We start from the raw sequence: 25,658 nt of genomic DNA, 5'->3' as shown, positions 1-25,658 counted from the left end.
AAACATTGAATAGAAAACTTTCAATTTTGACCTTGGAAATGTGATTTACTATCAAGCAAATGCTAATCTAGCCCACATCGTATTCTCTGTTGTTTAGCCAAACGGCACCACATTTCCTTAATGCCAGCAAATGGTTAACCTTTGAATTCCGCGTTCAATTTTAGCTCAGCGTACATTTTTTTGTTCCTCGACGTCGCCTCTCAGTAGCTGCAGAATTTGATAGAATTTCAGTCCATTTTCAAAATGATAATATTTATCTGTCGCTTTCTCTGTGTTTACGCGCTGCCTTTAAGCATTATAAATCATTGGGGATGAGGGAGCTACACTTTTTCTTCATGTTATTTAATAAGAAGAGCAACAGACAAAGCTCCAGCCGTACTTTCTGCATCGCACGCTTTCATATCTAATAGCTCCTGGAGAATATCAACCAATTTCTTCCCACTATCTATGGACCTTTAGGTCATTTCAACCCCTGTTTGGAGCTGTGGGATCTGTTATCATGTAACATTGTGCATATCTCAGAAGATGGTGATGGTTCCCTGCTTGGCTTCATGTACTTAAGGACAGTAAGAGAAGATAAATTTACTAGGAAGAGCCAAAGAGAAGCTCGGTGACCAAATGCATAAACAAGGTAAGTGCTTGTATGAAATGATATATTGTGGCTATAAGGATGATTAAGTGTGCAGAGCTGAGTGTAATGGATGGCGTCTGGCAATCTGCTCTGGCTCATATCAGATAATGGTGTAATACTTGGTAATATAAGCTGATAAACCATTCGGAGAGCTTTAATCAGCTGATATTTCTACATTTATTCGAATAGTGTGATGCCGCACAAGCCCTTTAAAAAAAAGTTATGTAATAAGCACAAAAGCGGGGAATATTAGGATTGAAAATGCAATAACAGCTGTGTAATGTTTAGCTCATATATATATAGAGTATAGTTGGCATGTGAACAACAATATATAACTCAAACCTATACTGTGTTAGTGTTTTCTAGTCATATTATATCATTTTGTATCTTTTAAACATGTTACAATAATACTTTCTATATGTATTAGGTATTCATGTGCTTATAAGGAGACATAGCAGATATTGTCGAGAAAGGAGAACCCGGTAATACTTTGTATGAGCATTACAGTAGGGAACAAGGCATGCTCTCCTATTAGCCAAAATGGCGCAAAAGATATTGTGTTGTTTCAATAATAAGAATGACAAAAAAAATATAGCGCACACATAGTTTAGAAGTTCGTTGTATTTTTGAAGGGCGTGCTCTCTCCACCTTTAAGAGCAGTGATTGACAGCTGGGTTCTCTGTAGATCCATTTCTACATTAGAAAGTCAATCACTGTAAGGAAGGCAATGAAAAGTAAGGGTCACAATATCCTTTTGAACCCATCAGACTCATAAATTGTATGTCTGGTTGATAGGAGCAATGAAGAACACACAGAAAAGCTGATTACCCGAATTATATATACATGGCCGTAAGCTGTCAATCACTGTCCAAGTGTTAGGGGAAGGGCTCATAAGTATTGGGCTTGTAGAATCTCGAAACATTTTTCTTAGCCAATCGCAAAATACTTTGTCTGCTGTTTTTGGGTAATAGAGCCCTAAACTATGCTGTCCTTACATAGGGCTGCAAAATCTAACAACAAAGTCTCTTTAACATTACTTTTTACTGTTACAATGACACGTACCGTAATTAAAGACACTTCATGATATTCATTAAATATTCAGACTTTTGTTTTCATTTGCCAATGCCCCTTTTCTGTTGTTGCATGATCCTTTTTAACTTTTCTCTTTCTCATCCCAAAGTCTTTTGCATTTTCTTCCCTTTGCTCAGGTAAAAAAAAAAGTAAATGTAATAAGGCTTATTGACCACTTTCATTATTTGGGAGTGGTGATTTCCACTACATTGGAGGATTATTTAAAGCTCAATATCAAACCCTTCGTTAAATGATGTCAAGCTAAAAACAAGATATCAGAATACCATTATATCTAACCCTAGTAATAATAAATTCATAGTGAGCAAATCTACCTGTTTACTGTAATCACAGTTTGTACAAGTGTAAGAATGATCATTGCTGATATTAAAAGGGGATCTGTATGTTTAACATAGTTTGCATAAAACAATATTACAAGCAAATATAAGAAACTTTGTAATAAATCTTATCACTGAATTCTGCTTCTTTCTCAACTTATGAGCCACTTTTCCTCACCCCTGCCTCCTGAACTCATCATCCACTCAGAAAATAAACAGCTTTAGGCTAGGTTCGCACACTGCGTCTTTTTGACGCTGCGTTTTTGTGCGTTTTTGGCCGCCAAAAACGCACAAAAACGCACCTGCGTCGAAAAAACGCATCAAAAAAGCGCATGCGTTTTTGCCGCGATTTGGTGCGTTTTTGGCTGCGTTTTGCTGCGTTTTTGATCTCTGCGTTTTGCTGCGTTTTTCCAATTCATTGCATGGGGGGAAAACGCAGAAAAATGCAGGAAAGAACTGACATGTCCATTTTTTTTTAACTCAAAAACGCAGGTAAAAAAAACAGATGTGTGCGGACAGCAAAAATGAAAACTCATAGACTTTGCTGGGGAAGCAAAGTCCTGCAGTTTTGAGGCCAAAAACGCACCCGAAAAACGCGCAAAAACGCCGCGAAAAACGCACTGTGCGCACATAGCCTTAGGCTATGTGCGCACTAGAACTGTGAAGTTTCTCAAGAAAATTTCTTGAGAAACTTCTGGGAGTGGAAGATTTCTGGACCTCCGGAAAAAATACGCTCCAAATCCGCATGCGGATTTGCCGCGGATTAGCCCGCAGGTTGTTCCCTGCGGATTTTGCAGGCTGTACTGCCGAAATCCGCAGGGTACCTGCAGAAAAGAATTGACATGCTCATTTTCTCAAGAAATGTTCTCAAGAAATTCTTCTCAAGGAAATTTCTTGAGAAAAATCCGCAGTGTGCACACAGCTATTTTTTTTTCACATAGGATTTGCTGGGAAATGTCTGCACAAAGATTGCAGACATTTCTCAAGAAATTTCCACGGCAAATCCGCGGGTAAATCCGCGGGTAAAACGGCCTAGTGCGCACATAGCCTTACTATGTCTTGCTCAAGAAAAGCTGGACTGCCAACTTAATGAGGTCATATTATACTCTTTTTGAAAGTGGAGGAGAGAGGAGTAGTCAGCAGCTGAGTGACAAATCAGACGCACAGGAAGATCATATTACCTCACCACAAAACTTGACTCACATCTACACAGCTCAGTACTGCTGTATAATTTCTTTGACACCTCGGCTGCTTTTGTTTGTGTGCTGTGTGTGGGATACATCATAGAAGCTAGTCTCCTCCCATCAGCTCAGAAACAATTGTAAATTAACAAGTAAAGCTTGCAGAGAGAAAAACTGGAGAAGATTCAGGATACAAGTACAGTGGAACCTAGGTTAACGAGAACAATCCGTTCTGGGAGTGTGCTTGTTAACCAAGTTACTCGTTCAGCAAAGCAAAATTTCCGATAGGAAGTCATTTCAATGCAGACAATTCATTCCACAATTTGTTAAATGTCCCATTCCAGACACGTACAAACACGCACAAACATACACAAACACACATATATGTATTATGCTCACCTTACCTTCCATTCCATCGGCGGCCTCCTGGAACTTGCAGTTCGCCGGTACAGGCTGTGTATCGGGTAACCATCGCTACGAGGGAGGAACTTTTGCTGCCAGAGCGCTGACGTCAAAGGCAGGAGCCACTTGCCTCTGATTGCGCTGCCTTTAAGTAGCGTCTTACAGCGGAAGTTCCTCCCTCGTCGTGATGATTACCCGATACACATCCTGTACCGGCGTGCTACAAGAACAATGAGGCCAGCGATGGAACGGAAGGTAAGGGGAGCATAATATGTGTGTGTGCGTGTTTGTGTGTGCTTGTGTGTGTTTGTGTGTGTTTGTGTGGACTGCACAAGCGTGTTAAAGCGCGGTGGATGTACTGAACCGGAAGTGTGTGCAGTGAGTATTTTGCTCGTACAGCAAAGCTTGCTCGTAAACTGAGTTACAAACTTACAGCAAGCTGTGCTCGTTAAGCGAAATACTCGCTAACTGGGTTACTCATTAAGCGAGGTTCCACTGTATTATAATGGGCAGAAACAGTGTTATTCTACATATTAAAATGGAAGGAAGATTATTCTGAAAATTTACTTGAAAGTCCAGTTAATTGAATTTAGATCTTAAACTTTGTGTCCCGTGACTTGATGATTTGTCGGATGAGAGGTGCTTTGTTATGTTAATTTCCTTTGACTCCTTATTGTTTCCACCTAACTTTAAAATTATACAGTTTATGATTGTCCACAGGCTTCATAAGTGTCTTTCTTTTACGTTCAGGTTTTTCCGAGTCTCCAAACTGCCCAAATTGAAAGGCTATAGAAGCAGACCTTTTTCACACAGCAGGTGAAATAAGTATCGAACATGTCACCAATTTTTTAAGTAAATATATTTCTAAAGGATTCTCTAGATATGAATTTCTCCCAAAAGCAAAACATAGATGTCCATACATTTAATGATGTGTAATAATGAGAAATGACACAGAGCAAAAGTATTGAACACATGAAGAAAGAGGTGCAAAAACCTATGGAAAGTCATAACATTTGAAATCTATCATTAATTAGAAAACAATTCTACCACTTAATGAAAAATAATATCATCTGGTTCAACTTATGACCTGTTAAAAGGTGTCTCATTACCAAAGTACCACACATGAAGCATCTCATGATGGGTAAAACCAGTGAGCTGTCTCAAGACCTTCACAACCTTATTGTTGCAACAAATACTGATGGCATTGGTTACAGAAGAATTTATAATCAAGGGAAAGTTCCAATGAGGAATTTCTTTGTCGCTCCATTGGGAGACGCAGACAATTGGGTGTATAGCTTCTGCCTCTGGAGGCCACACAAAGTATTACACTTTAAAAAGTGTAACCCCTCCCCTCTGCCTATACACCCTCCCGTGGACCACGGGCTCCTCAGTTTTATGCTTTGTGTGGAAGGAGGCACACATCCACTCATGCATTCTCATAATTAGTTATGTCGGTTGGAAGAAAAGAGGGCCCCCACGGGGCCCCCGGCATGTTCCCTTCTCACCCCACTATGTCGGCGGTGTTGTTAAGGTTGAGGTACCCATTGCGGGTACGGAGGCTGGAGCCACATGCCGTCTCCTTCACCATCCCTTATGCGGCTCTGGGAGAAGTGGGATCCAGAGCGGTCATCCATTTGCTGTGACCGTGCTCCATCCGCAGCCCCTGGTGGAACCTGCCGGACCGGAGCCTCTTCAACCTCAGGGACTGGGCCCTGCAACTTAAAGGTACTCTGTGTCCCCATAGGGGACTGTGCAGGGAGCGCACCTTCTTCCCGGAAGCCGCGGTAGTTGTGAAATTGAGGAGGCCGGTGGACTTCCGCGCCGACCGTGCCTGCTTGTCGGGCGCGGTCCTCAAATTTAGTCCCCGGCTTCACCGCGGCCTAGTCGCGAAAATCCCGCCCCCGGGCCTGCCTGTCAGGGGTAAGGGCGGGATTACCGACATGACGTCGGTTGTGAGGGTTGGAGCATCCTGCATGTCTTCCTCCCCCCTCACTGACCACTGTGGGGACCCCAGATTCCCGCTCTTTGCTGGCGCCGCCCCGGCCCCACTCCTCCCCTGAGAGCTCCGGCGGCCATTTTCTGGCATTCTGCCGGTGGATGCTTCTCAGTGAACAGCTCTGCAGCTCCGGGGGATCCACGACAGGGAATCTGGAGGACACACTCCGCTCGTTAGCGGTCGGTAAGCCACACCGGTCACCCGGTGCTGGTCTCCCTAGGAATAGATACATATATATATAATAGATATATATATCTGTTCGGTCAGGCTGTATACCCTTTTCCCATATACCCTCAGTGGTCACTCTCCTAGGAGACAACAGCATGTCGTCCACAAGGAGCAAAGCTACTAAGGCACAGGTTTTTTTCGCGGCCTGTACCTCTTGTGGGGCTATGTTACCTGCGGGTTCCACCTACCCTCACTGTGAGCAATGCTCAACTCCTGCCTCGCTTGCTCAGCCGGAGCCTCGGGCACTGGTGGACCCCTCGGCTCATGTAGACCCCCCTGCTCCCCCTGAGCAGGCTGCAGGGACAGAGTCACCGGTGTTGGCCTCTTTTGCTGAGAAACTCTCTCAGTCACTTTCCCAATCCATTTCACTGTCTATGGACAAATGGTCTTCTAAACTCCTTGAGGCATTGCAGTCCAGACCGGACCTTCCACAGGCCCCGGCCCCTGTTAGCTTGTCTCCTCCAGGCCCCTCTCGGTCCGCGCCGCAGCGCGCTCCCAGGTTGGCCCCTAGGTCTCAGGCGGAGGACTCCTGCCCGGACCGCAGTCCCAGACCAGCTAAGCGGTCTCGCTGGGACTCTTCCCCGACTTCCTCACGCTGCTCGGGTTCCCAGCTTGAGGACTCTCAGGAAGACGAGGCGGAAGTGGGAGCTCAGGGCTCTGACCCTGACTTCGCCCTTAACCTTGATACACCTGAGGGGGTCGCCTTAGTAAATGATCTTATCTCGTCCATCAACCAGGTGTTGGATCTCTCACCTCCGCCTCCTCCTGTAGAGGAGTCGGCGTCTCAGCAGGAGAAACACCCGTTTCGGTTCCCCAAACGTACGCGCAATACGTTTTTTGATCACTCTAACTTCAGGGATGCTGTCCAGAAGCCCAGAGCGGTCCCGGACAAGCTCTTTGCTAAACGTCACACTGACACGCGTTACCCCTTTGTATCTGAAGTCGTTAAGGGTTGGGCTCACTCTCCCAAGGTGGATCCTCCAGTCTCCAGATTGGCTGCTAGGTCCGTTGTGTCTGTTGCAGATGGCTCATCCCTGAAGGATGCCACTGACAGACAGATAGTGCTCTTGGTGAAGTCCATCTATGAGGCCACGGGCGCGTCTTTCGCCCCGGCCTTTGCAGCCGTGTGGGCTCTCCAAGCAATCTCGGCTTGTCTGACTGAGATTAATGCTGTCACACGGAATTCTGCTCCGTATGTTTCGTCTTTGACCTCTCAGGCATCAGCCTTTTCGTCCTACGCCATGAACGCCATCCTGGACTCCACTAGCCGTACGGCTGTAGCATCTGCTAACTCCGTGGCAGTCCGCAGGGCCATGTGGCTGCGCGAATGGAAAGCAGACTCGGCTTCCAAGAGGTTCTTAACTGGTTTGCCTTTTTCTGGCGACCGTTTGTTTGGCGAACGATTGGATGAGATTATTAAGGAATCCAAGGGAAACTACTCCTCCTTACCCCAGTCCAAACCTAAGAGACCTCAGCAGAGAAAAATCCAATCGAGGTTTCGGTCCTTTCGTCCCTCCGCCAAGCCCCAATCCTCTTCGTCCAACAGGTCGGAGAAAGGCCAGAGGAACTCCTATGCGTGGCGGTCCAAGTCACGCCCCCAAAAGGCCGCAGGAGGCACTGCCTCCAAGACGGCCTCCTCATGACTCTCGGCCTCCCCTAGCCGCATCCTCGGTCGGTGGCAGGCTCTCCCGCTTTGGCGACGCCTGGTGGCCACATGTTCAAGACCGATGGGTGAGAGACATTCCGTCTCATGGTTACAGGATAGAGTTCAGCTCTCGTCCTGCGGTTCGTTTCTTCAGAACCTCTCCGCCCCCCGCTCAGGCCGACGCACTTTTTCAGGCAGTGGACGCTCTAAAGAAAGAAGGAGTTGTGATCCCCGTTCCCCTTCAGGAACGTGGTCGCGGATTTTACTCCAACTTGTTCGTGGTGCCAAAAAAGGACGGGTCATTCCGTCCCGTTCTGGACCTCAAGCTACTCAACAGACATGTGAGAACCAGACGGTTTCGGATGGAATCTCTCCGCTCGGTCATCGCCTCGATGTCACAAGGAGACTTCCTAGCATCGATCGACATCAAGGATGCTTATCTCCATGTACCGATCGCACCCGTACATCAACGTTTCCTGCGTTTCGCCATCGGGGACGAACACCTTCAGTTCGTGGAATTGCCTTTCGGCCTGGCGACAGCCCCACGGGTTTTCACCAAAGTCATGGCATCCGTCATGGCGGTCCTGCACTCTCAGGGCCACTCAGTGATCCCCTACTTGGACGATCTCCTAGTCAGGGCCCCTTCTCTGGTGGCGTGTCAACAAAGCCTTACCGTCGCTCTGGCGACTCTCCAGCAGTTCGGGTGGATCATCAACTTCCCGAAATCCAAGTTGACACCGACCCAATCACTGACTTACCTCGGGATGGAGTTTCATACCCAGCAAGCGTTAGTCAGGCTACCAAGCGACAAACAGCTTTCTCTGCAGGCAGGGGTGCAATCACTTCTTCGGAGTCAGTCACACCCCTTAAGGCGCCTCATGCGCTTGGTGGTGAAGATGGTGGCAGCTATAGAGGCAGTGCCGTTCGCGCAATTCCATCTACGGCCACTCCAACCAATGGGACATTCTCCACAAATGGGACAAGAGTGCGGCTTCCCTCGACAAGAACGTCTCTCTTTCCCTTGCAACCAAAACATCACTTCAGTGGTGGCTCCTACCTACATCTCTGTCGCGGGGAAAATCCTTCCTACCCCCAACCTGGGCTGTGGTCACCACGGACGCGAGCCTTTCAGGTTGGGGAGCGGTTTTTCTCCACCACAGGGCTCAAGGAACCTGGACTCCGATAGAATCGTCCCTTCAGATCAATATCCTGGAGATAAGGGCAGTATATCTAGCCCTATTGGCTTTCCATCGGTGGCTGGAGGGCAGGCAGATCCGTATCCAGTCGGACAACGCCACTGCCGTCGCCTACATCAACCACCAAGGCGGCACTCGCAGTCGTCAAGCCTTCCAGGAAGTCTGACGGATTCTGCAGTGGGTGGAAGACACAGGCTCCACCATCTCCGCGGTTCACATCCCGGGCGTAGAAAACTGGGAAGCAGATTTTCTCAGTCGTCAGGGCATGGACGTGGGGGAATGGTCTCTGCACCCAGACGTGTTTCGAGAGATCTGTCGCCGCTGGGGAACGCCGGACGTCGATCTCATGGCGTCACGGCACAACAACAAGGTCCCGGCCTTCATGGCACGGTCTCAGGATCACAGAGCTCTGGCGGCGGACGCGTTAGTCCAGGATTGGTCGCAGTTTCGACTGCCTTATGTGTTTCCCCCTCTGGCGATGCTGCCCATAGTACTACGCAAGATCAGGTCCGACTGCCGTCGCGCCATTCTCGTCGCTCCAGACTGGCCGAGGCGGTCGTGGTATCCGGATCTGTGGCATCTCACGGTGGGTCAACCGTGGGAACTTCCAGACCGCCCAGACTTGCTGTCACAAGGGCCGTTTTTCCATCTGAATTCTGTGGCCCTCAACCTGACTGTGTGGCCATTGAGTCCTGGCTCCTAGCGTCCTCAGGGTTATCTCAGGATGTCATTGCCACCATGAGACAAGCCAGGAAGCCAACGTCCGCCAAAATCTATTACAGGTCTTGGCAAATCTTCCTATCATGGTGCGCTGATAACGGTTTTTCTCCATGGCCGTTTGCCTTACCCACTTTTCTTTCATTCCTTCAATCTGGAATGGACAAGGGTTTGTCCCTCGGCTCTCTCAAGGGCCAAGTATCGGCGCTCTCCGTGTTTTTTCAAAAGCGTCTAGCCAGGCTTCCGCAGGTCCGCACGTTCCTGCAGGGGGTTTGCCACATGGTCCCACCTTACAAACGTCTGCTGGAACCCTGGGATCTTAACAGAGTTCCGACGGCTCTTCAAAAACCACCTTTCGAGCTGCTGAGGGATGTCTCTCTCTCACGTCTTTCGCAGAAGGTGGCCTTCCTAGTGGCAGTCACATCACTTTGGAGAGTGTCTGAGCTCGCAGCACTGTCATGCAAAGCTCCCTTCCTGGTTTTCCACCAGGATAAGGTGGTTCTGCGTCCTGTCCCGGAATTTCTCCCTAAGGTGGTATCCCCTTTTCATCTCAATCAGGATATCTCCTTGCCTTCCTTTTGCCCTAATCCAATTCACCAGTGTGAAAAGGATTTGCACTCTTTGGATCTAGTGAGAGCACTCCGGTTCTACGTGTCTCGCACGGCGCCCCTGCGCCGTTCAGATGCGCTCTTTGTCCTTGTCGCTGGCCAGCGTAAGGGCTCTCAGGCCTCCAAGTCAACCTTGGCTCGGTGGATCAAGGAACCGATTCTCGAGGCCTACCGTTCTTCCGGGCTTCCGCTCCCTTCAGGGCTAAAAGCCCATTCTACCAGAGCCGTGGGTGCGTCCTGGGCATTGCGGCACCGGGCTACGGCTCAGCAGGTGTTTCAGGCAGCTACGTGGTCTAGTCTGCACACTTTCACGAAACACTATCAAGTGCATACCTATGCTTCGGCAGACGCCAGTCTAGGTAGGCGAGTCCTTCAGGCGGCGGTTGCCCACCTGTAAGAGGGGGTCGTTTTCGGCTCTTTTTATCGAGGTATTCTTTTACCCACCCAGGGACTGCTCTTGGACGTCCCAATTGTCTGGGTCTCCCAATGGAGCAACAAAGAAAAAGGGAATTTTGTCTACTTACCGTAAATTCCTTTTCTTCTAGCTCCTATTGGGAGACCCAGCACCCGCCCCTGTGCCCTTCGGGCTAGTTGTTCTTTTGTGTACACATGTTGTTCATGTTGAATTGTTCTTTTGGTTCATGGTCTTCAGTTCTCCGAACATCCTTCGGATTGAATTTACCCTAGACCAATTTATAAGTTTTCTCCTTCCTGCTTTTGCACCAAAACTGAGGAGCCCGTGGTCCACGGGAGGGTGTATAGGCAGAGGGGAGGGGTTACACTTTTTAAAGTGTAATACTTTGTGTGGCCTCCAGAGGCAGAAGCTATACACCCAATTGTCTGGGTCTCCCAATAGGAGCTAGAAGAAAAGGAATTTACGGTAAGTAAACAAAATTCTCTTTTTCTACACTACTGAAGGCTCCATTTCACTGAAAACCGGCCACAACCAAGTGCTAACCACAAGATTTCAGACAGAAGTGTGAAAACCATTATCAGAAGAGTTGTCCAGGAGCCAAGAACTACTTGTGGAGAGCTACAGAAAGACATGAAATCAGCAAGTACAATTGTTTTAAAGAAAACAAAGAATGCATTCAACCTCCATGGCCTGTATGCACGCTCACCAAGCAAGACGCCATTGCAGAAAAAAAAGCATGTTTAATGCTTGCTCACCAATATTTAGACAAGCTTGTGAAATACTGGGAGAATATAGTCTGATCAGATGAGAAAAAAATTGAACCCTTTGGATGCCATAACACACAATATTTGGAGGCCAAAAGGCACTGCATATAACAACAAAAACACCATACCAATAGTGAGGTTTGGAGATGGGAACATCATGGTGTGTGGCTATTTTTTAGCATACGGCACTGGCAAACGTCATATATTTAAGAAGGAGGATGAGCTGTTACATTTCCCCCTGAAGACACCAATTGTATTTCTGTAATGTTTGTAGATCTGTAATGTTTGCCTGTGCTAACAATTGTTAATTTCCCTGTGAGCTGCAGTACTAACCACCAGACAAAAAAGGTTACTGTCTTCCTTTTTACTCTTGAATAGATTATTTTTTGTAAAGGACAGAGTTAATACTTAGGGTTCTGTTTCACGCAGCGACATTCCAGCGATCCTGACAATGATATGACCTGGTCAGGATTGCTGCTACGTCGCTACATGGTCGCCAGTGAGCTGGCAAGCAGGCAGATCTAATTAACGTCGCAGCAACGATACGGAGATCCATATAACGACCTCGGCGGTCGTTGGGACCCTGTCACACAGCAGCTATTCTGATGACTCAGACCTCAATAGAGGCATAGTGTTTCCACCCAGGCATGCCAACGAGGTTGCTCGTCGTTATTATGGCGTCAAAGACAGCAATGCATGCTGTCCAGCGGGACACCAACGATCAAAAAATGAACCAGGACGTTCAGGTACGATCGGTGATATTGCAGCGGGGGGGGGGGGGGGCGGTCGCTGCTATGTGTCACACGTAGCGCTAGCAAGATCGCTGTAGCGTCACAAAACCTGTGACATTTTAGCGATCTTGCTAACGACATCGCTATGTGTAATATGGCCTTTAGTTAGCCATGGAGAGGGTGGATTGATAGAAACCAGTATGAGCATGTTCCTGATAGTGTAGTGGAGACCTCGAAAGAGAAGACAAGTTATTTTGGGTGTGTGTTCAGTATTAGGAAGCAAGACCAGGAAACAATCATTATTGGTGACAGAGATCCATCACACAGACAAGTGGGTGATACCTGTTAGAGAGAAACTTGTTTAAGAGTGTCTAGGGTTGGCCAGTCATCCTTAGGAAGGAAAAACATCTGCCCAGCTGAGAACACAAGAAGGGGGTAGCAGTTCTAGGAGCAGTCCTTGTAAGGGATCACTGCAAGGAGACTGAGTACAGGGTTCACAACACATTGATCTGTGTCGCCCTGTATCAGGAAGATGGAGGTTCACCTTTGCTTCACTTCACAAGTGAAGTGCCGTCACCTGTAGCCATTATGAATGTGTCACTTTATTATACAGAAGAGTTCTTGAAGTGTGCTGCCTGCTGCCCTGTGTACCTAAGTTTATTAACAAAAGAGAACTTTGTTTTTGCCAATTTGGCTGATTTTCTCTTCCTGAGGGCAAAGGAATGTGATTCCAGACAGAGCGTGGCAGGCCCAAAGGTGATAGTGTCCACAGTAATTACAACTCCACACACACCCAGAATCCCCAATTTTCTGTAGCATGCCTGGGTGTTAAACAAGCACGTTACCTATAATTGAAATAAAGATGAACTGTCAAATATACTGAGACATTTTTGGTAAATAAGGGTGGAAATTTCAGAAAAACAATGATCCTACACAGCCAAGGAAACTCTCAATTGGTTTCAGAGAAAGAAAATAAATCTGCTAAAAATTCCCAGCCAACAGGTGCGTAACTACCGCAGTCGCAAAGTTCACCACTGCAACTGGGCCCGGGGGTTCAAGGGGCCCGCCAGCCCCAGCCCCTGATTCAGATAGATGTGTGTCAGAGGCTGCGCATCCAGCTTAAATACATCACAGCACAGAGATCTGTCGGGTCCCTGTACTGCGATGTGCCGGCCGCTGATTAAGGCCACGGTTATTGCTTCCCATACACACAATCCTGGGCATGGGGAGCAGAGACTATGCTGACAGCTACCACTGCTGTAAGTGGCCGCGCATGACACTGATGTCATGCACTGCGCCGCTTACACACTGGTCAGTGAACAGCGTCGCAGGAAGACACTGGGGAGAGCGCAGGGTAAATGAGTACCATGGCCACCAGTCGCACAGGGCCCCTTCCGATAGACAGCAGATAGGGTGCCGCAGGGAGCAGCAGTTCACTGTCATTTGCTGCTCCTGCGGTGCACAGGCTGCCCTCCCCTCCTCTGTGCCCTGTCTGCTCCTTCACCACAGAGAGGAGGTGGGGTGCCTGTACTGCTGCAGCCAGAGAAGCTGCTTCTAAAGACCCTCTGAACTCCAGGAGGCGAAGAAGGAGGTGAGTATAATGTGAATCATGTATTATGTGCTATCTGTATGTGTTATGTAAAACACATATGTGTCTTGTATAGTGTGCAATATGTAGCTGTCTGACTGTCTATACTGTCTGTTTGTCTACACTATCTGTCTGCCTGTGTATACTGTCTGTCTGTGTATACTGTCTCTGTCTGTGTATACTGTCTGTGTATACTGTCTGTCTGTGTATACTGTCTGTCTGTGTATACTTTCTGTCTGTGTATACCATCTGTCTGTGTATACCATCTGTCTGTGTATACCATCTGTCTGTGTATACCATTTGTCTGTGTATACCATCTGTCTGTGTATACCATCTGTCTGTGTATACTGTGTCTATGTACACTGTGTGCAGAATTATTAGGCAAATGAGTATTTTGATCACATGATAATTTTTATACATGTTCTACTCCAAGCTGTATAAATGTGCGTCTCTGTAATGAGGAGGGGTGTGGTGTAATGACATCAACACCCTATATAAGGTGTTCTTAATTATTAGGCAACTTCTTTTCCTTTGGCAAAATGGGTCAGAAGAGAGATTTGAGGGGTTCTGAGAAGTCCGAAATTGTGAGATGTCTTGCAGAGGGATGTAGCAGTCTTGAAATTGCCAAACGTTTGAAGCGTGATCACCGAACAATCAATCGTTTCATCGCAAATAGCTAACAGGGTCACAAGAAGCGTGTTGGGCAAAAAATAAGTGCCCATGAATTGAGGAAAATCAAGCGTGAAGCTGCCAAGATGCCATTTGCCACCAGTTTGGCCATATTTCAGAGGTGCAACGTTACTGGAGTATCAAAAAGCACAAGGTGTGCCATACTCAGGGACATAGCCAAGTTAAGGAAGGCTGAAAAACAACCACCTTTGAACAAGAAATATAAGATAAAACGTCAAGATTGGGCCAAGAAATATCTTAAGACTGATTTTTCAAAGGTTCACAGGAAGAAGTCGGTATCGTTCAAGAAAAACATGATTTTCATGCAGGACAATGCTCCATCACATGCATCCAACTACTCCACAGCATGGCTGGCCAGTAAAGGTCTAAAAGATGAAAAATTAATGACATGGCCCCCTTGTTTACCTGATCTGAACCCTATGGGACCTGTGGTCCCTCATAAAATGTGAGATCTACAGGGAGGGAAAACAGTAACACCTCTCGGAACAGTGTCTGGGAGGCCGTGGTGGCTGCTACACGCAATGTTGATCGTAAACAGATCAAGCAACTCACCAGCCCATGGATGGTAGGCTGGTGAGTGTCATCATAAAGAAAGGTGGCTATATCGGTCACTAATTTTTTGGGGTTTTGTTTATGCATGTCCGAAATGTTTATTTCTAAATTTTGTGCAGTTATATTGGTTTACCTGGTGAAAATAAACAAGTGAGATGAGAATATATTTGGTTTTTATTAAGTTGCCTAATAATTCTGCACAGTAATAGTTACCTGCACAAACAGATATCCTCCTAAGATAGCCAAATCTAAAAAAAAAACCACTCCAATTTCCAAAAATATTAAGCTTTGATATTTGAGTCTTTTGGATTGATTGAGAACATAGTTGTTAATCAATAATTAAAAAAATCCTGTAAAATGCAACTTGCCTAATAATTCTGCACACTGTGTAGATACTTTTCATTTATATTAAAGGTGTTATGTTTTGAGAAAGAGAAACACTGCATACAAACTTCACACAATTTGTGAAACATGGTAGAGGTAACATCATTAGACACCTTGTGTTCAGTGCTGAACCCCAAAAACAGACTTTTGTCTGTAGGTCCGGTTCCTAGTCAGGTTTGTCACCCGAATAAAGTTTGTTCAAAGGTTGCAGAGCAGCCAATCAGCAAGCTTTCAGGATGTGGGCACTTCTGGAACAATACTTTGTGATTGGCCAGGTAAATCACTATAAAAAGAAAAAAAAAAGAAAATTTGGTTAAAGTAGGACATACTTACCAGTCTCCGTGGTATGGCTGTAACGTTGTTTCCACGTCCACTCATTACATTTCATGCATATTCACTGCTTCCGCCACCCACCGTCTGTGACAACGTCTGTGATTGGCTGCAGTCAGACTGCCACCCTACCAACATCTCTTATTGCTTACCCTCACAGAGGCTGTATGTCTGCCTAGGTCAAAGTGTAAAAATAAATAAAAAAAAATGACATAAGCTTACCTGTATGTAGAAGCCCAGTGCACATAAAGCATATGGCTACAGGCTGCAAACCCCAGCCATGCGCAATATCTTGGCTGTGTATCAAAATAATAGGTACCCCATTTAGCTTTTATTAAAATTATTTAGATAAATAATGAAAAAATTTGGTGTGTGGTCCCCCCAATTTTGATACCCATCCAAGATAAAGCCTACAGCTGGTATTCTCGGCCTGGGCATACCCATGGTTATTGGGCTCTCCCAGCCTAAAAATAGCAGACCACAGCTGCCCAGAATTGTAGCATCCATTAGATGTGACAATTCTAGTACTTTACTCTGCTCATCCCGATTGCACTGGTGTGGTGGCAATTGGGGTAATGACAGCTGTGATTTGTCAGCTGTCATCAAGCCCTGGAATTGTAATGGGTTGGGGTTTATGATACTCCCCATTACTAATCCTGTAAGTCACAAAGCACAAACACAATCAAACAGAGAAAAATCCTTTGTTTAAAAGAAAAACAAAAAAACACCCTCTTTCACCATTTTATTAACCCCAAAAATACCCAGATAGGTCCGATGTTATCCACACAAAGTCCTACAATGATCCCGACTCTGCTACATCTGAGGTCGCAGTGTATGCTCACATTAGAAAACGTGACCACTCACTGCGACTGTCAGGGACACACTGATGGAGCTGAAGCTGTGAGCGGTGATGTCACTGACCTCCCAGCCGGAGGTTGCCACGGTACCGCAGCTGTGACCTCAGGAGAACTGACATGAGGTGAAGTAATTCAAATCAGTGACCTCACCTCAGGTGAAGTCATTGAACTCAATGCCAGATTACCGGATTAGGCAATGTGTGCACATTGAGCATTTAGTTGCAGACATTCCTGCACCAAATCTGATCTCATAATAAAAAAAACACATCAAAATCGCATCAAAACTGCATTGCGTTTAGATGCGTTATTTTTGCCGGAAGATGCAAATTAGGTGCAGAAATGCACCAAATTTGCATCTCCTGCCAGAAAACCGCAACGAAACTGCATCAAAGCCGTTTTTGTGCAATTTTCTGTCAGGAGATGCAGATTTTGTACTGGAATTTATACACCAAATTTCTGCACCAAATCTACATCTCCTGGCAAATCGAATCAAAACCGCATCGTGATTAGATGCGGGTTTTTGCCAGAAGATGCAGATTTGGTGCAGGAATTTAGTATATAAATTTAACCATCATACTGTATCTGTATCGTTTGGCAAAAAAACCCCACAGTTTAGGTGCAGTTTTCTGCAAGGAGATGCAGATTTGGTGCAGAAATGTCGGGACCAGATTTCTGCACCAAATTTTAATCTTCTGGCAGAAAAGCCCTCTGAAACGGTGTCAGAATTGTTTTTGTGTGATTTTTTTTTGCCAGGAGGTGCAATTGGTGCTGGAATTTATACATACAATTTGTGCACCAAATCTGCATCTCCTGGCAGAAAAACGCATCAAAATCGCATCACATTTAGATGCGGGTTTTTTTTGCCAGTACATGCAAATTAAGTTCAGGAAGTTGGTGTATAAAATCTAGCACCAAATCTGCATCTCTTGGCATAAAATGTATTTTTCTGCCAGTAAAAACAGGTCTCTTTGAACTCCATGAGTTCATCAGAGGCGGGTTTACCTGCAGTCACAGATGGGGTACCATGGGAACCTCCAGCTGTGACTGGAGTAAACTCAGTGATGTCACAGCTCACAGCTGTGGCTCAGTCAGTGTTTGTCTGAAGCTACAGTGGGTGGTCATGTTCTCTAATGTGCTCACATGCTGCAAGTTCAGTATGTTGCAGAGCCGGGATTGTTGTGGGACTTCGTATGGATTATGTCAGATCTGCAAGGGTGTTTTGGGGTTAATAAAGGGGTGAAAGAGGATGTGTATATTTTATTTTGAATAAAGGAATTTTTTGGTGTTTGTGTTGTATTTCTTTTCACTTACAGGATTAGTAATGGAGGGGTCTCATAGACCCCTCCCCACAGCTTGATAGCAGCTGATAATTCCCAGTTGTCATTAACCCCTTATGTTACCTCGATTATCACTGCAGCAGGGCAGTTGGGATGAGCTGGGTAAAGCGCCGGAATTATCGCATCTAACAGTTGCAACAATTCTGGGCAGATTCAGGCTGTTATTATAAGACTAAGAACGGTCAATATCCATGGCTCCTCCCATACTGATAATACCAGCCCCCACCTGTCTGTTTTACCATGGTTAGATATAAAAATGTCTTTTTGTTCCACACTATTTTGATATCCAGCCACCATAAAGCTCAGAGGTGGGGGCTGCAGCCTGCAGCTGTTGTTTTACCCACGCTAGCTATCAAAATATGGCGGATGCTTGAGTAATTTTTTTTTAGTTGGGGCGTGTATAGCAGTCTGCAGTCAATCCCAGACACTGGCAAAGAGGATGGGTGGGCGAAGCGCTGAATATTGATGATCCTTAATATGCTGGCTTGGAAAAAAGTCTTAGTTGCAGCTTGATTCTCTGGAAAACACAGAATTTATCCTGCTCTTACTACTATTTAACTTCCATTTACAGCCCCCTAGCACTTACTATGGCATTTTACAGCCCCAAACTTCTCGTCCCCGTTGACTTATATGATGTTTGTTGTTTGGGGTTAAGTTTGGGGGAAAGTTTGCCTGCCAAACCCGATTTTTCATTTAGTTCCTGCTGATACGGTGAACCTGGTTATCCACGGGTCCACTCATCACTAATCACTAAACTAATATATTTTAAAGTAAAATGTCAGGACATCTGACCACTGGATGAATATCAAGAGAAAGTTTGGTCATTTAGCAAGACAATGACCCAAAGCACACAAGCCGTTTTACAAAAGAAAAGGATAAAGTTTTATAATGTCAAAGTTTTTTACTAAATCCTATAGAAATATTGGGAAAGGACTTGAAGCAATCAGTTCATATAAGGAAACCCACCAACCTAGCAGAGCTGAACCTGTTTTGTACAGAAGAATGGGCCAAAATATTTTTGACTCATTTATTTGATTTGGATCTCTTCATTTATTTTTAAGTCTTGTTTGAAAATCTGATGAAATTTTAGTCACATTTACGCAGAAAATTCTGGAGTGTTCACAGACTTTATAGCTGCACTGTAAATATTTTTGCAGAACATGAGGTAGATATATTTATATGGTAATATTGGTGTGTGATGGAAAATATATATAGTATATCACAAAAGTGAGTACACCATTCACATTTTTGTAAAAGTTGTATTATATATTTTCATTAGATACGGTCAGGGCCAGAAATATTTGGACAGTGACACAACTTTTGTTATTTTAGCTGTTTACAAAAACATGTTCAGAAATACAATTATATATATAATATGGGCTGAAAGTGCACACTCCCAGCTGCAATATGAGAGTTTTCACATCCAAATCGGAGAAAGGGTTTAGGAATCATAGCTCTGTAATGCATAGCCTCCTCTTTTTCAAGGGACCAAAAGAAATTGGACAAGGGACTCTAAGGGCTGCAATTAACTCTGAAGGCGTCTCCCTCGTTAACCTGTAATCAATGAAGTAGTTAAAAGGTCTGGGGTTGATTACAGGTGTGTGGTTTTGCATTTGGAAGCTGTTGCTGTGACCAGACAACATGCGGTCTAAGGAACTCTCAATTGAGAGGAAGCAGAACATCCTGAGGCTGAAAAAAAAGAAAAAATCCATCAGAGAGATAGCAGACATGCTTGGAGTAGCAAAATCAACAGTCGGGTAAAAAAAAAAATTGACAGGCCAGAGTTAAATTTGCTGAAAAACACCTCATGAAGCCAGCTCAGTTCTGGAAAAGTATTCTATGGACAGATGAGACAAAGATCAACCTGTACCAGAATGATGGGAAGAAAAAAGTTTGGAGAAGAAAGGGAACGACACATGATCCAAGGCACACCACATCCTCTGTAAAACATGGTGGAGGCAACGTGATGGCATGGGCATGCATGGCTTTCAATGGCACTGGGCCACTTGTGTTTATTGATGACATAACAGCAGACAAGAGTAGCCGGATGAATTCTGAAGTGTACCGGGATATACTTTCAGCCCAGATTCAGCCAAATGCCGCAAAGTTGATCGGACGGCGCTTCATAGTACAGATGGACAATGACCCCAAGCATACAGCCAAAGCTACCCAGGAGTTCATGAGTGCAAAAAAGTGGAACATTCTACAATGGCCAAGTCAATCACCAGATCTTAACCCAATTGAGCATGCATTTCACTTGCTCAAATCCAGACTTAAGACGGAAAGACCCACAAACAAGCAAGACCTGAAGGCTGCGGCTGTAAAGGCCTGGCAAAGCATTAAGAAGGAGGAAACCCAGCGTTTGGTGATGTCCATGGGTTCCAGACTTAAGGCAGTGATTGCCTCCAAAGGATTCGCAACAAAATATTGAAAATAAAAATATTTTGTTTGGGTTTGGTTTATTTGTCCAATTACTTTTGACCTCCTAAAATGTGGAGTGTTTGTAAAGAAATGTGTACAATTCCTACAATTTCTATCAGATATTTTTGTTCAAACCTTCAAATTAAACGTTACAATCTGCACTTGAATTCTGTTGTAGAGGTTTCATTTCAAATCCAATGTGGTGGCATGCAGAGCCCAACTCGCGAAAATTGTGTCACTGTCCAAATATTTCTGGACCTAACTGTAAGTGAAGATATGACACATTGATGTAGTTATTGTACAGGTTGTATAACAGTGTGAATTTGGTGTGCCCTCTAAATAACTGAGCACACAGTCATTAATGTCTGAACCACTGATAACAAAAGTGAGTACACCCCTAAGTGAAAATGGCCAAATTGTGCCCAAAGTGTCAATATTTTGTGTGGCCACCATTACTTTCAACCACTGCCTTATTTTTAACCATTTACTTAATTGTCTTGAGCATGGAGTTCACTAAAGCTTCACAGGCACCACTGGAATCTTTTTCCACTCCTTCAACTCCTTCATGATGACATCATTGAGTTGGTTGATGTTAGAGACATTGAACCCACAACCTTCCACTTGTGAATGCCCCACAGTTGCTCAATACGTTTTAGGCATGGAGACATGCATGGCCAGTCCAGCACCTTTACCCTTAGTTTCTTGAGTAAGTGGTCATCTTGGACGTGTGTTTGGTGCCATTATCATGCTGGAATACTGCCCTGCAGCCCAGGTTCCAAAGGGAGAGGATCATGCTCTGATTCAGTATGTTACTGTACATGTAGCTCCCCACAGCTGGCAGCACTCATGCTGCCCTAAACTATAAGGCTGTGTCCGCACTTTGCTTTTTACCTGCTTTTTACCTGCTTTTTTGCTGCTTTCAACTGCAGCGTTTAATGCCAAAATGGATGTGTTCTGCTTTTCAAGCAAAGTCTATGGGAATTTGGGTTTCTTGTCCGCACTATGCTGTTCAAAATGCTGCCTTTTTGTGGCAGAACTTTGGGCAAAAACTCTGCTTTTCAGTTCAAAACGCAAATGGCAAAAACAATTGACATGTTGCTTCTTTAAAAAGCAGAGTTTTTGCCCAAATCTCTGCCACAAAAAGGCAGCATTTTGAACAACATAGTGTGCACAAGAAACCCAAATTCCCATAGACTATGCTTGAAAAGCAGAACACATCCATTTTGGCATTAAAACGCTGCAGTTGAAAAAGCAGGTAAAAAGCAAAGTGCGGACATAGCCTAACACTCCCACTACCACGTTTTGACTGTAAGCAAGACACACTTGTCTTTGTACTCCTCATGTGGTTGTCACCACACACTTCACACCATCTGAGCCAAATAAGTTTATCTCGGACTTATCAAACCACAAGCCATGAGCCCAGTATTCCAGTAATCGATGGCGAACGGCATTTCTCGTTTGCAGAGCCCGTGATTTGCCAATGTGACGCCCCTGGACTATCAGGTCATCACAGGTATTCCACAATCTACCTTGCTGTGTGCATTGTCCACCTCCCTCTTGGTTATGGGACCCTAACAAAATGGTGTTGCCTACATCAGCAAATCAAATCCTAGATGCACCCTGCACCACACCCACCAGACACACCAGTGGATGGCTTGAGTGAAATAGAGTCGCCCACCTGGGGGGGGTCAGGGAGGGGAGGTGAGGAGTGTAGTCAGTCGGTTAGAGATTGAGTTAGTGAGTGTTAGTGAGAGAGTAGCCCTCGAGCTGGGAGGAGCTCTGAGGAGGTCGGGAGTGGTGACTACCATAAGAAAACTGTTTAGGTTGCAGACAGTGGCAGGGCCCAGAGGAGTCGGACCCCCAGTCGCAGGGGATCGTGGCAAGGGACTCGGATCTGTTGAGCAGGACAGCCGGCGGCCTTGCACCATCACCGGTCCGGGACCGAGGCTTGACAGGGTACGCGGACCCCAGGTCAGGGAGTAGCTGCATGCAACCCGATAATTTACCCGTGGATACCAGAGCCTTCAAGATTCGTTCCCAACCGCTCCAAAATCGGGGCACTAGCGCAACGAGGGGGATAGGACTTTCCACCCAAAACGTTCCAGAAAATCCCAAGCGTGAGCTCTGAGAGCAAGCTCCCACACTTAGCCACAGTGGGGAGCGGGACCTGGCAAGTTTCACACTACCGGGACCACCAGAGAAGTAAACTTAGTGCCAGGAGGCAGGTCATGGATCACCAGGCAGCACCATTGGGGACGGGACCCGAACTAGTTTCCCTCAGCGGCAGCGGTGTCCAGAGATTTGGTTTACTCGGTTGTCGGTGTCTGCTTAATGGACTGAGTGAGTACAAGAGTGATCCCTGTATCCCACGGCTTTATCCTCCAACCGAGTCCCGGGGCATTCCCCCTACCCATGGAGGGTCACAACACCTGGCTGCCCCCTGTCATCACCCCGGGTACTCCACAACGGCAGCGGCGGTATTCACCCTAGTTACCGCGCACCACGGGTGGCGTCACAAACTTTATAACCCCTTGTAAATACCCCCTTCATTTGAGCGGCCGCACAACCCCCGGTTCGGAGACCCTCGAGCCACTGAGAACCCGGATCCGAGCAGCTCGGCTGCTTCCACAGGGGAACCTTAAAGATACACTGCACACTCAGTTATATATGCTAGAAAGATTTATTATAAAGGATTCAAAAAAGCCATGCAAAGGAGAATTGAACTTAGAGACAAGAAAATACTCTGACGTTTCGGCCACTGGCCTTGTTCACAGAGTATGCTGTAAAGTAGGGTACAAAAAAGAAATAAACAATGTTTACATAAACTGTTCAAACAACAAATTTTTACAGTAGTTGTGACAACAAAAGAACTGTTTTTAGGGGGCAAGTAAGCGTAAACAAAGAGATCATATATCAGAAATGTATTTTATATGAAAAATGTATACACAAGTACAACAAGACTAGAGTAAACATATCAATATGCGGCAGTAATAACCGCTTAAGGCGAGTCAGTAAGTATACTGAAAAGGGGAAGGAACAAAGGAAATGGAGAGTGGAATAGGGGGGGTATACATACTGGTATCAGCATAGAAGTTTTGAGTACAGAGGGTGATTCAGCTGTAAGAGGTAAGGCGATGGAGTAAATAAAGTATACTACCTGTCACCTATAGTTCTGAGTTCCAAGCAGAATTGCTAGAGAGATATATAAAAGTGTATAGGTAATAAGAAACAGGATATGTAGATAACGGAAGAGATAGAAGATAGTTACCTGTAGCTATACGGTAAGGTTGCATAAATGGGGTGTCCCAGACGCTTAGGACATCTTATCTGTGTGTATAACCAGATAAGAATCAGAACAATCAAGTTGAAAAAAGAAAAGCAAGGTCCTGAGATTAAGATCTTACCTGAGCCTATGTGTATGCCAGCGCTCACGTGCCTTGGCTTATGTGGGAAGGCTGCTCTCAGCTGTATCTGGGGGCTTTAAATGTAGTGACAGGTGGGAGTGGAAATGACATCACGTACCACCGTGGTCCAATCCCGTGTATGTGTCTGCCTAGCGTCTGGAGCCTGCGTGATGATGTATTTACAAAAGGGGGGTGACGTCACGCGCATGCGCGGTCACCATCCCTCTGTGTCTGTCATGTGCTTGATCCCGGGTATGGGGGTGACGTCATGCGCTTGCGCAGACAGCACCTCTTTACCCGTGGCTGGGGCCGAGAAGACCGGGGCCAGGAAATGATGTCCCGCGCATGCGCGGTCCTCATAGCCGCCCGCGTTGTGTTGCTGGGAAACAGAGATGCATAGTGCCGTGGGTAAGGAAGTGACGTCGCGCATATGCGCAGACATCACTACCTTACCCTGTGACTGAAAAGAAGGAGCCCGGGCCATGACGTACCGCGCACGCGCGGTCCTCATATTAGCCCGCAGTGTTGCTAAGGGTCAGAATTACTATGGTGTGGGAAGGACGCCGCGCGCATGTGTGTTCATCAACACACGTCATCAGTAGTATAGTCAAAGTAGAGCCATATCTAGACAGGGGAGAATTACATAAAACTATCTTAGGTAGTAGGGAAAATAAGCCCTGATGTAGAAGGTCATCATTTCCCATCAGTCAAAGTTACTAAGTATGTAAGGAAGTAGTCGTTTAACATTATGATGGTCCTCATAGACCCTATTATAGAATTGATGGCAAAGGTCATCATTTCCCATCAGTCAAAGTTACTATGTATGTAAGGAAGTAGTCGTTTAATATTATGGTGGTCCTCATAGACCCTATTATAGTCCTAGTGGGGGTCTGGCGTCATGCTTGTGCGCAGTCGTCGCTCCCATCACAAACACGACAGGGTACTCGGACCCCAGGTCAGGGAGTAGCTGCATGCAACCCGATAATTTACCCGTGGATACCAGAGCCTTCAAGATTCGTTCCCAACCGCTCCAAAATCGGGGCACTAGCGCAACGAGGGGGATAGGACTTTCCACCCAAAACGTTCCAGAAAATCCCAAGCGTGAGCTCTGAGAGCAAGCTCCCACACTTAGCCACAGTGGGGAGCGGGACCTGGCAAGTTTCACACTACCGGGACCACCAGAGAAGTAAACTTAGTGCCAGGAGGCAGGTCATTGATCACCAGGCAGCACCATTGGGGACGGGACCCGAACTAGTTTCCCTCAGCGGCAGCGGTGTCCAGAGATTTGGTTTACTCGGTTGTCGGTGTCTGCTTAATGGACTGAGTGAGTACAAGAGTGATCCCTGTATCCCACCGCTTTATCCTCCAACCGAATCCCGGGGCATTCCCCCTACCCATGGAGGGTCACAACACCTGGCTTCCCCCTGTCATCACCCCGGGTACTCCACAACGGCAGCGGCGGTATTCACCCTAGTTACCGCGCACCACGGGTGGCGTCACAAACTTTATAACCCCTTGTAAATACCCCCTTCATTTGAGCGGCCGCACAACCCCTGGTTCGGAGACCCTCGAGCCACTGAGAACCCGGATCCGAGCAGCTCGGCTGCTTCCACAGGGGAGGCACACCTAAACATTATAAATCCCACACAAGTGATCTCATTTTGGAAGCTAGACCCCAAAAAGAATTTATCTAGATGTGTGGTGAACACCTTGAACACCCTGGTGCTTCAGAGAATTTTATAACATTGGGCTGTGAAAATAAAAAAAAAAATATTTTTCCCACAAAAATATTTATTTAGCTCTCACTCAAATTTCGCATTTTTACAAAGGTAACAGAAGAAAATGGACCAGAAAATTAATGTGCCATTTCTCCTGAGTGTGCCAGTACCTCATATGTGGTGGGAAATACTGTTTGGGTGCACAGCACGACTCAGAAGGAAAGTACCATAATTTTGGCTGGAATTGATTGCAGACACCATGTCACAAGTAACCCCATTTTGGAAACTACACCTTTCACTGGACTCGCCTAGTGGATTAGTGAGAATTTTTAATCCTGAGGCGATTCACAGAATTGTTTAACTTTGGGCTGAGTAAGTGAAAATTACTATCTTTTTCCACTAAACTGTTGTTTTGGTCACAAGTTTTAAACTAAACGGTAGGGTAAAATGGCACCAA

General features: G+C 45.9%; 1 protein-coding gene across 4 annotated transcripts in view; it reads left to right on the top strand.

Annotated features, from left to right (window-relative positions):
* The first annotated feature begins 215 nt into the window (after positions 1-215).
* Positions 216-25,658, top strand: part of LOC142301682 (proto-oncogene Mas-like) — a 127,695-nt gene continuing 102,252 nt past the window's right edge. For all 4 annotated transcript variants that reach the window (XM_075342701.1, XM_075342700.1, XM_075342702.1 and 1 more), the window contains exon 1: positions 216-631. The gene's annotated coding sequence lies outside the window, so the exon portion shown is untranslated. The remainder of the gene's footprint in view (positions 632-25,658) is intronic.

The sequence above is a fragment of the Anomaloglossus baeobatrachus genome, chromosome 4 (genome assembly GCF_048569485.1).
Source record: "Anomaloglossus baeobatrachus isolate aAnoBae1 chromosome 4, aAnoBae1.hap1, whole genome shotgun sequence".
NCBI lineage: Eukaryota > Metazoa > Chordata > Amphibia > Anura > Aromobatidae > Anomaloglossus > Anomaloglossus baeobatrachus.
Note: the sequence above shows the minus strand (reverse complement) of the source record. Positions and strands in the feature narration are given on the sequence as shown.